At 41.1% G+C, this 14,582-nt stretch overlaps 1 protein-coding gene across 9 annotated transcripts in view; it reads left to right on the top strand.

Moving 5' to 3' along the window:
• The window catches only part of PKHD1 (PKHD1 ciliary IPT domain containing fibrocystin/polyductin), a 568,785-nt gene that overhangs the window by 163,088 nt on the left and 391,115 nt on the right, over positions 1–14,582 (top strand). The gene's annotated exons all lie outside the window — the stretch shown is intronic.

Raw genomic sequence — 14,582 nt, 5'->3', positions numbered from 1 at the left:
CAGTGATCCTTCTAGTTAGCTCCAAATTGGCCTCAGAATCTGTCAGTGCTTGCTTCAGATAATGCTTTATAATGCAGTGATCTGGAAGTGCTATAGAAACAGGATTTCCCTGAGATACCACTTGTGGTTTCTTTGTGCTTTAGACAGTTTCAGTCACTGGGCCTACAGTTTCGAGGCTTCACAGATACACACTTGTATTTAAAGGAAAGCTAAATGAAGGCAGGCTGGAGTTTTGATAAAAATGAAATATTCTGTATTAGTATTTCTTTCTCTCATAAACTATGAGAATGTCTTAGTCAACAGAGAGGTTTTGTGGGCTAGAAAAATTTGTTGTGAATTGTAAGTTTAAAATACTTTATCAATAAGTTGGCTGTAAAATAAAATCAATTCACTCGCCTTCTTTCTCAGTTAACATCTGGGTACCCTTCTTAGTTGGTGATGTGATGATTGTGTATACAACAAGGTTGCCTTCATTGTACTCAGGGCAGCAAACTGGGAACCTGTGTTCAAATTTGAGGCAGCCCCAAACTCTCCTGTGGCTTTGGGTAAGGCTCTGGTCCTCAAATCAGTGCACACAATGGAAATAGTGGTGAGTCTCTGCCCTTTGCAAGAGGGGAGTGGCTTGTAAAAACCTCTACTAAATGTCAGTATTGTTTGTATATGCGACCCTGTGGGGGCAGGTGGTAAAGGGGTTAATAACCTTCAGCTGTGGAAATAATTAAAAACAACAGCTGAAGAAGGTTATTAACCCCTAACAGCTGGGGGGGGGGGGGTACTGGGTTCCTGGCCAGGTGGGGGCTCTGTCGTGGTCCCTAGGGGAGCAGCGACAGTCCCCCAGGTTCAAAGGTAAGGACCAGGAAGGAATGAGGGTCCAACAGTGAGCCCCTGATACTAATGATTATGCTTGTGAGCCTATACACCTGAAATAAGAACAAGGACTAGAGCAGCACTGTACCTAAGAGTTCCCTCCTGACAGCCTCTGTGTTACTCAAATGTGGCCAGTCTCGAAGCCAAACTCAGCATGTAAATGCAATACCTTCCCCCCAGTGTGGGACACGACACCCAGGAATGAGCCTCCCTGGTACTGAGGGATCACTACCAAGTACCAGCTCGTGACGTAACTAGAAAATGACCTTAAATTAAAGGTTCAACGCGGACCAGCAGAATATCCCTGTCTACATATAATAACAGGAGTTAAAAATGCTGTTTGACCTAAATTAAGGGGGAAATGGAAAAGACAAATGAGTTCATATGGCTATGAGTTTCTGAAAAAGAGTCTGAAGGTTGTCAGAAGGATTGCCCTTATGCACACCTGAGCAGAGTCTCAGAGACAGATAAAGTAGATACAACCCCAGATATTGTTCCTTTTGAGGGCTAAAGAGACCCACAGGTTCTATGGTCATGGCAGATGGGGTTCACTGCCATGCCAGCTGGCCCTTCTTTGGAGCTGGTGTTTCTGCGTGATGGAGCTGGACTCAGGTGGGATCTCTTTTCACAAGCCTTTCCTGCTACTTTACTGGAATTGTAGTTGGTGCTGGGCCTTAAGATGTATCTAGGGGATTTGAATCTCTGGACTGACAATATGATAGCCAGGCCCTGACCTCAACAGACTTCAGCTCCTACACTCTGATTTATTGGACTTACTCCACTGAGCTAACATGGAGTTGAAGAATGTCAACCACCACACCATGGAGCCTAGAGTGCCTACAACTGAAAGCAGGAGGAGCATCCAATATCCATGTGGAATCTAAACCCCCTCTTGACATAGATGTGGAATGGACACAACCAAGCCAAGGTCCACAGGAAGGAGGAATACAGTAAGGATCAGAGTGGACTTAATGATATTCTATTCATGAACTATTGTGGTTAATAATTGAGAAAATGTGGCATTGAGGTGGAAAAAGTGGCCATGGTGGCTACTGGGTGCGGGGAATGGGAGGAAGAAAAGAGATGTGGAGGCATTCTTGGGACTTGGAGTTGTCCTGGGTGGTGCCCCAGGGACAATTGCTGGATGTTGTATGTCCGCCCATGGCCCACTGGATGGAACGTGGGAAAGTGTGGGCTATGGTGTGGAACATGGGACATGGGGTGCAGTGATGCCCGGAGATGTACTCACCAGACGCAATGGATGTGACATGATGATGGGGGAGAGTGTTATTGTGGGGGGAGTGGTGGGGAGGGGGTAGTGGGGGAGAATGGGGACCTCATATTTTTTTAATGTAATATCTTTTAAAAAAATGAATAAATTGAGTAGAATTTGAAAAAAAAAATCCTTGTAATACATAACATTAACAGAAAAAAAAAATAACCTTCTTCACATACGGACAATTATGGGACTCCATGAGGGGGCTGGTCTGTGCAGTAATCTAAAGGGGAAGCCTGATGAAGCGTCAGCATCTGAAAGAATTAACCTCCACTTTTTTCAAATCCACCTATAAGCTCCTTCAACCTTGTGCTTCTTTGCATGTCAGGTTCTTCTTGGTGAGAGTTTGATGTCACTCATTTAATGGGAGGGGGCTTTGACGCTATCTGAAGCTAAGTGTATCATTGATAGAATTAATTGACTGCTAATGTGAATTGCATGTATATCAATTATTTACAGATTTAATATTAGGGTATACCTTTTTTTCTTTTCTTCTCTACCTTTGGGGTAGCTGTGATCTAGGCTATAAGCGTAAGAAGGTGGGATCCAGGTCTGCCTTTGCTCACCTTTATACTGCCAGCACCATTATACCTCTAGGCACATTATGGACACTCAAATGGGTTAAATGAATGAATTAATGAATGAGTTTCTGACCTACAGAGGCAGAGTTAGACTCAAAGAATTTCTCTGTAATCAGAGTCCTTCCAGGTACCCTTAAATGTTAGTAGAGTAGTCCAGGCAATGACCAGTTTCATTTAGTATTTGTGTATCAGGACATCAGAGACAAGGGCCTTTTTAATGTGGGGGCCAACTTGGCTCTGAAACCCCTTATTTTTCCCAACCAGACAAATGACTTATCTTATTTACCGCCAGAGAACAGTCCCAGACACACTTGATTAGTCATAAATGAAAGATAAGGCACTGCTGTGAGAAAGGACATGCTTTCAATAGATGGGCAGACAGACAGATAGCTAGATATTGAACAATTTACAGTTTTACATCTTGACAAGTTGGATATGGGAACATGAAAAATGCTACCGACAGGGACCAGTCTCTTCCTAGCACAGAATCTTGATATTTTCGGTAATGAAAGATAACTGTTTTGAACTTCCCAATTTAAAACCCTCCATTGGCTTCCCACAAGCCTTTAAGGTCCAGTCTAAACTCCTTAGCACGGCTCAGGGGGTCCTTCAGGGTTTGGCCTCTCTTATTTTTCCACCTCATTTGCTGATTCATGATTTCCAGTTCTTGCTTATCAAGAATGGGGAGTGTAGCTAGAAATCTGTGATACTTGTATTTCTGGGATTCTTGTACAGATGACAATGTATTGGAGACAGAGCATTTCATTATTATTTTTTCATTTACTGTAATATTCCTGGGAGTCAGGTGTTCTCATTTTTTATAAACAAATTCTATGAGGAAACAATCATTACCTTTCATTTCTAAAACTATTTTGCTACAAATATTCAGGAATAAATAATATTTGGGACCTTTAAAAAAACCCCACAGATTTCTCAGAAAAGTCTATCCAATTGAAGCGCTGCTCAAAAGCGTGATTGGGTCAGGCAAAAATGAACTATGATAAAGAGGAGGAAGTTTATTTGAGTGAGTGAGTAACCTGGTGGCTAGGGCGATTTTTAGCTGCCTGGTACAGACTTTGAGGAAAAGGGTTTTTTTTTTTTTCCTGTTTCTGTTTAGAAATAGCTTTCTTTCTGGAGACATATGTGACTTTTTAGAAATCCTTGGAACAGCTGAGGGCCTAGAGCACTTAAATGCTTGGAAGCATTATTGGTAAGAGGAAGTAATGGTTTTCTGGAGGTAAAAAGGAAATCGAGGTTTAGTTAAGTAGTAATTGATAACAGTGGTTTTAATGACAAAGGCATGTGTTGATAACTCAGTGTTTGAGTTCTTTCAAATATTTCTATATATTTTGTGTGCCATGAATATACTTACACATGGTAATTAGTATAGAGTTAATTCATTAACAAGGTTAACGTAATGAGTCTTATTTTAAAAATAAAAGGTTGAGCCTATAACCTTTATCTTCTCTTTCAGTTATCTAGAAAGTGGGGTCAATTCACTGAAACTACTATTTCAATTCACCTGGAATAATTAAGCTTTGCGGTGACCTTCTGGAAACAGACCCTGTATTTTTTAAATCTTTATTTCAGCACCTAACATTTGTGAAGTTGTCATTAGTAAATGTTGGTTGTGTGAATAAATGAATTAATATGTTTACAGATTATGTAAAAATCTGTTTAACTCAACCTGTTTTAGATGACAGCAAGGATCACAAGGCTAGGTACTCCTAGAGCAATCACTTCATTTATCTTTAGCAGTTTCTTTATGTGTGGCCCCTGGTCAGCAGCAGCAGCATCACCTGGGAATTTGCTAGAAATACAAATTCTTGGGCCCCCCACAGACCCTTTCTGAGGTAGGGCCCAGCACTTGGCTCACCATGCGGGCACTCAGCTCACTATGCAGGTACTTGGCTCATCCTATGGGCACTGGCTCACCATGCAGGCACTTGGCTTGCCACGCGGGCGCTCGGCTTGCCACGTGGGCACTTGCACAGCCACTTGGCTCGCTGAGCAGGCACTGGCTTGCTGCAAGCATGCTTTCTCTTCTTCTTTCTCACCAGGAGGCCCCAGGGATCAAACCTGCGTCTTTCCATATGGTAGGCAGAGGCCCTATCACTTGAGCCACATCCGCTTCCCCCAGCTACTCTTTTATTCCGAAAAGGCTCTGTCCACCTTTGCAAAGAATAGAAACTTGGCTGGCCATGTTGAATAGGTTTATCCTCAGCATGGCAATTTTAGCTGGACATGGTTTTCTATCCTGCCAGGGAAATATGAGGTGATGAAAACTTTCTCTCCCAACTGCTACTGTTTGCAATTCAATGATTTTATTTTAAATACGTTTATTCTCCCCTCTCCATTACCCATTTGACTGTAGCACCAGGCTAATTGAAGAATGAGTATATGACATCCATTCCAGGGAGGTATATGATTCTTTTCCTGCATCCTGAGAACATTTTTCTAAACACCTTCTAGTTCATATTTTCTTTTTTTAATCAGGCAGAGACATTACAATTAAAATACCGTTAAAGTGATTCTGGCAAGTATTGCAATAAGCATGTTTTTTAATTAAAGGAAGAACAGGGGGATGCATAAGCAGCACCAGCTAAAGGGGAAAATTTCATCTGATATCTGTTTTAATTGAATGGCAAAAAAAAAAACAAAACAAAAAAACCGAAAACAAAAATAATGGGAAAAGCAGCAGTGGCAGCCTGTGCTTGTGTGCATGCCTTGGTCCCAGGTTGCTAAGTTTAGGTGTTCTGTGCTTGATTAATTAGTAGCCAGAGAGTCCATTCCCTTTGCCTCCAATCCTTAAAACCTAATTTATGCTTCACATCCCCATGAATATGTGAGGGCTCAGGCATCTATTTCCTGAGCTGCTAGTGGATAGGATTACAGAGCGTGGACTGAGCTCTTGGGGGCTCTCATTTGCCAGCCAAATTGATTTTCCGCCTCTCTGGCCAGGGACAAGCCCACCTCGAAGGCTTCCCAGGCTCTGCTCCAGTGGATCAGGCACAAGTCAAATCTGGATCTTGCCAACAAAGAAAGCTATGTGCATCCTGTCACAACGCAGGCTTCAGGCTGCAACTGCCCACCCTAAATGCGACTCTTCACTCCCTCATCTCCTCCTGGTACCCAACTCCACACCAGTGCAGGGCAGTAGAGTACAGCAATATATCCCAAATGTACCCTGAGCATCCAGCCAGTCCTTCTTATTGAGGCAGAACAGGACCACCCATCATGAATGGGTGATTATCTACAATTCTCCAGTGGAAAGGAATTCCACAGGCTCCCCTGACTATCTGTTTGACCATTTAACAACTGAAAAGTAATGAGATACATGCTGCTGATTTTTTAAAGGCATTATTTAGGATTGCCGTGAGAAGCTAAGTGGAGATAAATCAATTGTAGATAAGTGAATTGGATAATTTATACCTCAAAATTTAGATAGTTCAAGCTTTGGGTAAATGGATTATCTATTCTGGTGATAAAGATTGATGTGATTAAGTAGAGTCCTCAGATAACCCACTGGGCCTCACCTCCATCCATCTCTGTCTTCCCCACTGCTAAACAATGGAGTCTCTCACCCTCCAATCATGTCCTAACCCGGGGCAGTCCAACTCTTCACCCTTCCTCCCCTGATCCTACTGAAAATGACAATAAGGGCTTGACACCATCAACTATCACCTTCACAGTTCTTAGAACTCTTCCTAGAGACCAGGTCTCCACAAACGTTTGATTCTTCTCCTAATTCTTTGGCCCAGTTTCAAGAATCTTGCTTCTTTCTCTCCTTAGTCTAATCATTACATATTGGTGTTTTCCACGTTTTTCTCCCTTATCTCTTTTCTGTTCTACTGTACATATCCTTCCTGGGGGATCTCATTTACTTCCAAAGCTATAACCTCCATTCATTCAACAAATATTTAGTGAAACATCACATTCCCTCTGTGCTAGGCACTGTTTTGGACACAGGGGCTATAGCTGCAAACAAAGTGGACAGAAATTCCTGCTCATGTGGATTGTACTTCTATAAAGGAGAAGGTCAATAAGCAAAATAAGTAAGCAAATTTCTTCAATGGTTAGACTTGCTTGGTACCCTGGGAAAAAATGCAGCAGGAAAGACAGATATAGAGAACATATTTGGGGGGGAGGGGATTTGCACATAGAGGGAGGGGATTTGCACATAGCAGGAACAAATGCTCTGAGGCAGCAGGATCAAGAAGCTCACCATGCCAGGAGTTTTGTGGGTAAGGATTGAGTAGTGAGAAGTGGAGCCAGACAGCAGCAACTCCTATGTGGTCTGGTAGGCTTTGCCTCTGAGTGTGATGGGAGCCACTAGAGAAGTTTGAGCAGAAAGGTGGCATGGTTTGGTTTACATTTAAAAAAGAAATCACACTGGCTGCTGTGGTGAGAATAGACCCTGTGGCAGGGGCAAAGGCAGAACTAGGCAACTGAGTTAAGAAGTTGTATAGTAATCCAGGGGTGAGGTGAGAATGTCTTAGATGCCAGAAAAAGATGTGGAAGTGATGAGAAGTGATTGAATCATGGGGATATTTTGAAGGTAGAATGTCCTCCTGAAGGAAATCGGTCATGGCATGAGAGTGAGAGTGGAAGCTGATTCTATGATTTTGAGACCAAGCAACTGGAAGGATGGAGCTGCCATATACAGAGATGGGAAAGGTTGTGGGAGGATATGTGGGGCAAGATGAGGAGTTTGTTTTTTGGATGTGCTAAGTTAAGAAGCCCATGAAACATCCAAGTAGAGATGTTGAGTAGGCCATGGGGTTTTACAAAATATATATATTCTGAGTGGAGGGCAGGGGTCAGCCCTGCAAATATAAATTTGAAAGTCAACCACAATTAGCATATGAGGGCGTTTAAAACCACAAGACAGGCTGAGACACTCAAGGCAGTGTCCATCAGTGTATTGATAAGAAGACTCAGTGTTGGGAAACTCCAATTGTCAGGGTTTGGGATGATGATGAGGGATTTGCAGAGGAGGCTGGGAAGGGAAGGCCTGGAAATTAGGAGGAGAACCAAGAGGGTCCATTTCTGGGCAAACGAGGGGAAGAAGGAGTTACATGAAAGGAGTGACCAAGTATACTGAATGCTGATGGCCAGTCAGGGAAGGTGAGAGCTGAGCATGGAGCCTTGGATTCTGCAATGTGGTTGTCATTTGTGACCTGACAGGAGCTGTTTTGGTGGAGTGGTTAGGCAAAGGCAACTACTGCAGAGGGTTCAAGAGAGAGTAGAAGGAAATAACTGAAAATAGTGGGTATAGAAACCTTCTGAAAAGTGCTGTTATGTAGCAAAATATTTATCATCTATATTTTTTCTGTAAGGGGGAAAATAGCTAGAATTGTATGTTTATGGTTTGTTTTGTTTTATTCAAATCCCAAGCAAATTATTTTGTGGTTCTTATAGAGGATAGCTAATTGTTGGGTTAGCCAAAAGTAGGTTTTGATGTTTTTTGGTTTTTTTTTGCAAACGTTAGCTAGCTGCTGAAAGTCTTTTTTACTTCCCTTTAAAAGAAATCAAAGACATGTTTAATGGAAAGAAGTGATTACATGCAAAGTTGTGTTCATGTATTTGTTTTAGAGGGGAAGTTACAATACTGATGGTTGATTGATTTTTATAAAACTACCCAAGGTCACTTGTCAGACAAACTCAACTTTCATGAACAATCATACCAAGAAATTTAAGGGTCACAGCCAAAGGCTGATTTCAGCCCTGCTCTTTATTTCAGCTTTCAGAAATGAGGTCAAGTTCTATAAAGTGGAGAAATAAAGTTCTTCTACTTTCCTCCTGTACTCAAGTAACTATCCTTTAAAACAGCACACTGTATATTTATTTTAAGCTAATAAAGTGTGAGAATGGCAAACTTGGAGCTTTGGCACAGAGCTAGAGTAAATATAGACTTAACATTCTTTCATACAAAGAAGTTTACACTTTGTTTATCAGTAATATCAGCAAAAATAGCTGAATTCCTCATACTCTTAACTTACCTAGATTTCCTCATACTTGCTGCTCATAAAATGAGTACGGAATGTTTTTTTAGCAGGGAAAAACAATTTATTGTATTAATTAATTAATCCTGTTTGTAGCACTTGCCAACAGAAAAACTCATTTTCTTTGGGCTGAGCTTCTCTTTCTTCATTAGTGTCATTATTATTTCCTGTCAGTAAATGCTGCTTTAAAATTTCTGCAAACCTGTTTCAGTGTTTTTATTATTTTTGCTTTGCTGCTACAAAGGACAAAGCCTAGGTTTATGTTTTTATCCACTAATCCTTGTAATCTGCCTCAAATCCTTTTTGGAATGAGGAGAGGTATATCTACATTAACAAAATTAAAATAAATCATATACAAACAAGCCATAGGCAGACTGACTTAGATTAGCACATGTTTTTACTTGAACACAATTATGAAAACATTCCCTAATGAATGATAAGGCTAATTGGCAGAATTTTTAGAAGGAGATAGAAGATGAGCATTTCTGTCCAATGGTCCTGGGTTCTAATGCTTGCTCTGTGGATTCTGGACTGGAACCCAAACTCTCTGCTCTGTGAAATGCCAAGTGTGATGTTGACCTCACAGGATTGTTTCAAAGATCATTTCATCATTTTGGACAACCTCTCTAAAGATTTTTGGTGGTCAGTAAAATCTTTCCACTGTAGTGTTTCCACTGTAGTCTTATTTGAATTCTAGGCTGTGCATGTGTTATCTTTCTCAAGTGAAATTTAAAGTCACTACGGCATAGGTGGGGTCAGGAAAGCAAGAGTTCATGTCTCCATCAGTGTCAAATGCACCTCTGACTGCATTTTAAAAGATGCAAATTCTGGCATGTGGTTCTACTTCCATTTACTCATGAGGAAGCAATGGATAGATGGTGAGAAGGACAGATTTGGTAACCATATAAAGAGGGAGGGATTTACTGAGGGTCATTCAGATCCAATAGCAGAGTTAGGACATGAGCTTGCTCTTGAAGGTCAGTTTGAATTTCCAGTGTGTTTATAATGAGGGAGCCTTGCCATTCAAATCTATGACCCACTAGTTGAAGATAATTAATAACCTTGCGTTTTGAGTGAAATGGTTTTAGTAAACATGAAAAAAATTGACCTGTCAACACAGATCACATGTCTTACTTCTTGTTCCCAGCAGGATTCATAGTTATTATTGCATTTCTATGTATCACTGACAATGGAGTAGAACGTTAAAGCAAATATTGTCAGAAGGCCCAAATGGATGTGTAGTAAGCAATGTGCCACTCTGGCATTAAGCCTAGAGATTACCAAAGGGATCTTTTCTTGCTCCTTGTATGGTTCACTCAAGAGTATGATGTACATGTCATATTTTAGAAGGAAAGCCAGGACGAGAAACAGGGTAATGTGAAAGTAGATGGTCTAGTCTTGCTAAAGTGATGGAGCAACTGTAGTAATTGAGCACTGATTGCAATAATGGGAGGAAGGGAGATGATGGGTGTGACGAATGTAGCAGACAACATTGCGTTAAGGGCCTAATGGGTGTCAAACCACATTCCAGGGGTTTACAAGCATTATTTTTGAATCCTACTTTAATTCTCTGAGTCAGGGACTCTTAGCATCCACCATTTTGCAGTTGGAGAAACCGGATCCCTAGGTAGGGTATGCCATTCTGAATTTTGGCTGGGAAGAAAGAGTGCATTCAGGGGTCTAGTCTAAGCAAAGATTTTGCACCTGTTGGTGATGGTGTATGGTTTGAGATTTAGGATTGAAGACTAGAAGTTTTGATGAAAAGAGATGAGGAAAGATGAAGAGAAATCTTAGAACAGAAGGTCAAGGATGAAGTGGCTTCCACATTTGACTATTGGGGCAAACATTTATTGATCACTATTTCTCTACTATGATAGAAGTAAACAAAAATGACTAAAGGTATCTTAGCTTCTCATTCCATAAGAGGGTGTGTAACGACTTTAAGGGTATGTACTGACTTTCAGTTGTGGTTTGGGGACAGGAACAAAAATCCTCAATAATTTGGCACAGTGGGTTTAAGAGTAGATTTGACAGGCTAAGAATCCCTAACCAAGACCTTCCAGATTAGATTAGAAACTGCTTTAGAGCCATTTCTGACACTTTGCTCTCTCCACATCCTTTGTCTACTTTAAGCTCATTGAGACAATACCTAGGCTTATTGATTAAGTGTAATGACAACATCCTTTCTGAGAAAATGTGAGTAAATGTGTGTGCATGGGTGTTTTTTTGTAAGAAGGAAATTTGGGCACTTAAGCCAGATTTTCTGAAAAGATAAAACCTGTATTAGTCAGCCAAAGGGGTGCTGATGCAAAATACCAGAAAATGGTTGGTTTTTATAAAGGGTATTTATTTCAGGTAGGAACTTACAGATACCAGGCCATAAAGTATAAGTTATTTCCCTCACCAAAGTCTCTTTTCACGTGTTGGAGCAAGATGGTTGCCAATCTCTGTCAGTGGTCAGGTTCCTGGGTTTTTCTCTTCCCAGGGCTTGTTTCTTTCTGGGTTCAGGGTTCTTCTCTTCCTGGGGCTTGCTTCTCTTTTTTCTGTGTGCTTACTTCCCAGGGCTCCAGCTTAAGATTTCAGCATCAAACTCCAACATCAAAACTCCAACATTAAGAACTCTTTAACTCTGTCCTTTGCCATGTCTTTTATCTGTGAGTCCTCACCCACCAAGGGGTGGGGACTCAATGACCTACTGGCACAAGAGGTTTACCTGATTACTTAATCAAGTAAATCTCTGAATCTAGTATAATCTAATGTACTCAGGAAAAGATCAGTTTACAAACATAATCCAATATTTCTTTTTGGAATTTGTCAATAATATCAAACTACTACACAACAATGGATTCACTGACTTAACAATTCTATGTTGAGTGCCAACTATGTACCAGTCACTGTTCTAGACACTAGTAATGTAGAAGTAAACAGAACAGGTAAGGTTCCGCCCTGATGAAGTATGCATTCTAATGGGGGAAGGGTAGAAAATAAACATGAAAATATATAAATAATGTGCCTAATGTTTAGTGTTATGCAGAAAACATATTTGAGTTAAGGGCTAGGACATACTGTTTTGTATAGATTGGAGGGGGAAGGTCTCATGAGAAGTTAACATTTGAACTATTGATAACACACAACAGCCTGTATCAATTTCCAGAGAATTATGCTGGGTGAGAAGAGCCAATCCAAAAGATTATATACTAGTGATTCCACTTATATAACATTCTTGGAATGAGAAAATTATAGCTCTGTAGAGCAGATTAGTGGTTGCCAGGAGTTAAGTTGAGGTTGGGATGGGATGGAAGTGGGTGTAGCTTTACACGGGAAACATGAAGTCTCCTTGTGCTTATGGAAATGTTGTGTATCCTGACTGTATCAATATCACTATCCTGGTTGTGATAATTGTATTATAGTTTTGCTGATATTACCATTGGGGGAAACTGGATAAAGGATACATGTGATCTCTCTATATTATTTCTTACAATTGAGTGTGAATCTACAATTACCCTAAAATAAAAAAGTTTAATTAAAAATGCAAGTACAGTTGTCCTGTGGATAATTAAATGTATGACTTTGGAGTTCAGGGTAGAAATTAAGGTTAGATATATACCTTCTGGTATTATGAGATTGCAGGTGTTATTTAAAACCATAGGACCAGATGAGAGGATAAGAAAAATAGTCCAAGGACTGTACTTTAGTGAAGGGTTTCTTAAATTTTAATGTGCATAGGAATTACCTGGGAAGTATGTTAAACTATAGATACTGATTCAGGAGATCTGGGATAGAGTCTGAGATACTGCATTTTTAACCAGCTTACAGGTGCTGCTGATGCTGCTGGTATTTGGAACATACTTTGAGTAGCAAGGTCATAAGGCAAACAAAATTGAGAGAGAGAGAGAAAAAACACAGAAGGGGGATTGGGAAGGAGCAGCCAGGGAGATAGGGCAGAGTCTAAGGGGAGCTATACTCCAAAGGCCAAGTAGGAAAGTGTCTTAAGTAGGAAGGGTAGTGTGCTCCCTCAAATGCAGCTAATAATTCAATGAAAATGGAGACTGAGGAATTGACTGTTGGATTTGACCATATGGGCATCACTGGTATCCTTTAAAGATTTGTTTGAAAAAAAAATAGCCTTACATGAGGGTGTTCAAGAAAGAATGGGATGGCATTAGTCCTCCCCAGGATGTGGGTCCACCCCCACTCTCACTACTTGGGTTTCTACCCCATGGTGTCACCCACTCTGGCAGAATGAGCCATCCAATAGAGGGAACTGTATCCCTCGAGAGAAAGGGTGGCTCCCAGGGCATTGGGGCAGTTGAGCAAGTTAGGCCCTGAACACTATTCCATCTATCTCTGGAAGTGGCTCCTCAGGAAACGGAGGTTGGCTATCACTGAGGGCACCAAGGTGGAAGGGAAAATGGACGTTAAATGTGTGGAACCAAAGTAAATGGGGGGTAAGAGAGGAGTTTCTTGAGAGTACACAAGGATGGATATAAAACATGTAATATTACACCATAACATATAGGAGATGACAGACTGATAATGTAAACCATAATGTAAAACATAGGATAACTAAAAATGTAAAGAACTGTGTATCCTAAAGTATGCACCATAATGTAAACACAGATGTCACCTTGTTAGAAAGCTAATGTCTCAGACTCTGTACATCACTTTAAGTAAATATGATATGAATAGGGCGTAAGAGTATCACTGTGGAAGGGAAAAGGTTTTCTGGTGGATGTGTGGGAGTGCTGTATATTATATATATACATTGCTGTGGTCTAGGACTCCTGTGAAGAAAAGCTGAATAATTAGGGGGGGGGGGGGGAAAAAAAAAAAAAAAAAAAGAAAAAAATAGGATGTGGAATTTTTTCAAGTCAACATTCTTTATCTAATTTCTTTATCTAACTTTATCCAAGTTCTTTATCTATCCTTTAAACTCATCGCTATATGCCATTCCCTAGTAAGGGACCATGACATTATATTGGGCTTCAAATTTCGGGGAGTTCTGGATCACAGAGTGTTTCAACAATGGCAATGGAGGGATACTGGTATGGGATACCAATGACAGGTGATATAACACTGACAGGGAGCTGTACAGAACATATGTCCAGGGTGCATGGTAATGTTTGGATATACTCATAGTGGCAACAATTAAAAACCACAGTAGGGGGGGTACTGGGTTCCTGGCCAGTGGTGCTCTGTCGTGGTCCCTAGGGGAGCAGCGACAGTCTCCCAGGTACAGTGGTGGGGACCGGGAGGGAGTGAGGGTTCAACAGTGAGCCCCTGATACTAATGACTATGCTTGTGAGCTGATAAACCCAAAATAAGAACAAGGCCTAGAGCAACTTTGTGCCTGGGAATTTCCTTCTGTCAGCCTTCATGTTACTCAAATGTGGCCAGTCTCGAAGCCAAACTCAGCATGTAAATGCAATGCCTTCCCCCCAGCGTGGGACATGACACCCGGGGATGAGCCTCCCTGGCAACGAGGGACCACTATCAACTACCAACTGATGATGCAACTGGAAAATGACCTTATACGGAAGGTTCAATGCGGATCAGCAGAATATCCATGTCTACATAAAATACCATGACTTTAAAATGCTGTTTGACCTAAAGTAAGGGGGAAATGGAAAGGAGAAATGAGTTTATATGGCTACGAGTTTCTAAAAAAGAGTCTGGAGGCTGGCAGAAGGTTTGCCCTCATGCACAACTGAGCAGAGTCAGAGAGACAGATAAAGCAGATACAACCCCCAGATATTGGTTCCTTTGAGGGCTAAAGAGACCCATGGGAGTTATGGTCATGGCCGATGGGGTTAACTACCAGGGCAGATGGCCCCTCTTTGGAAATGGTGTTTA

Source organism: Dasypus novemcinctus, chromosome 11 (genome assembly GCF_030445035.2).
Source record: "Dasypus novemcinctus isolate mDasNov1 chromosome 11, mDasNov1.1.hap2, whole genome shotgun sequence".
Taxonomy (NCBI): domain Eukaryota; kingdom Metazoa; phylum Chordata; class Mammalia; order Cingulata; family Dasypodidae; genus Dasypus; species Dasypus novemcinctus.
This window is presented reverse-complemented; position numbering and strand designations above follow the sequence as displayed.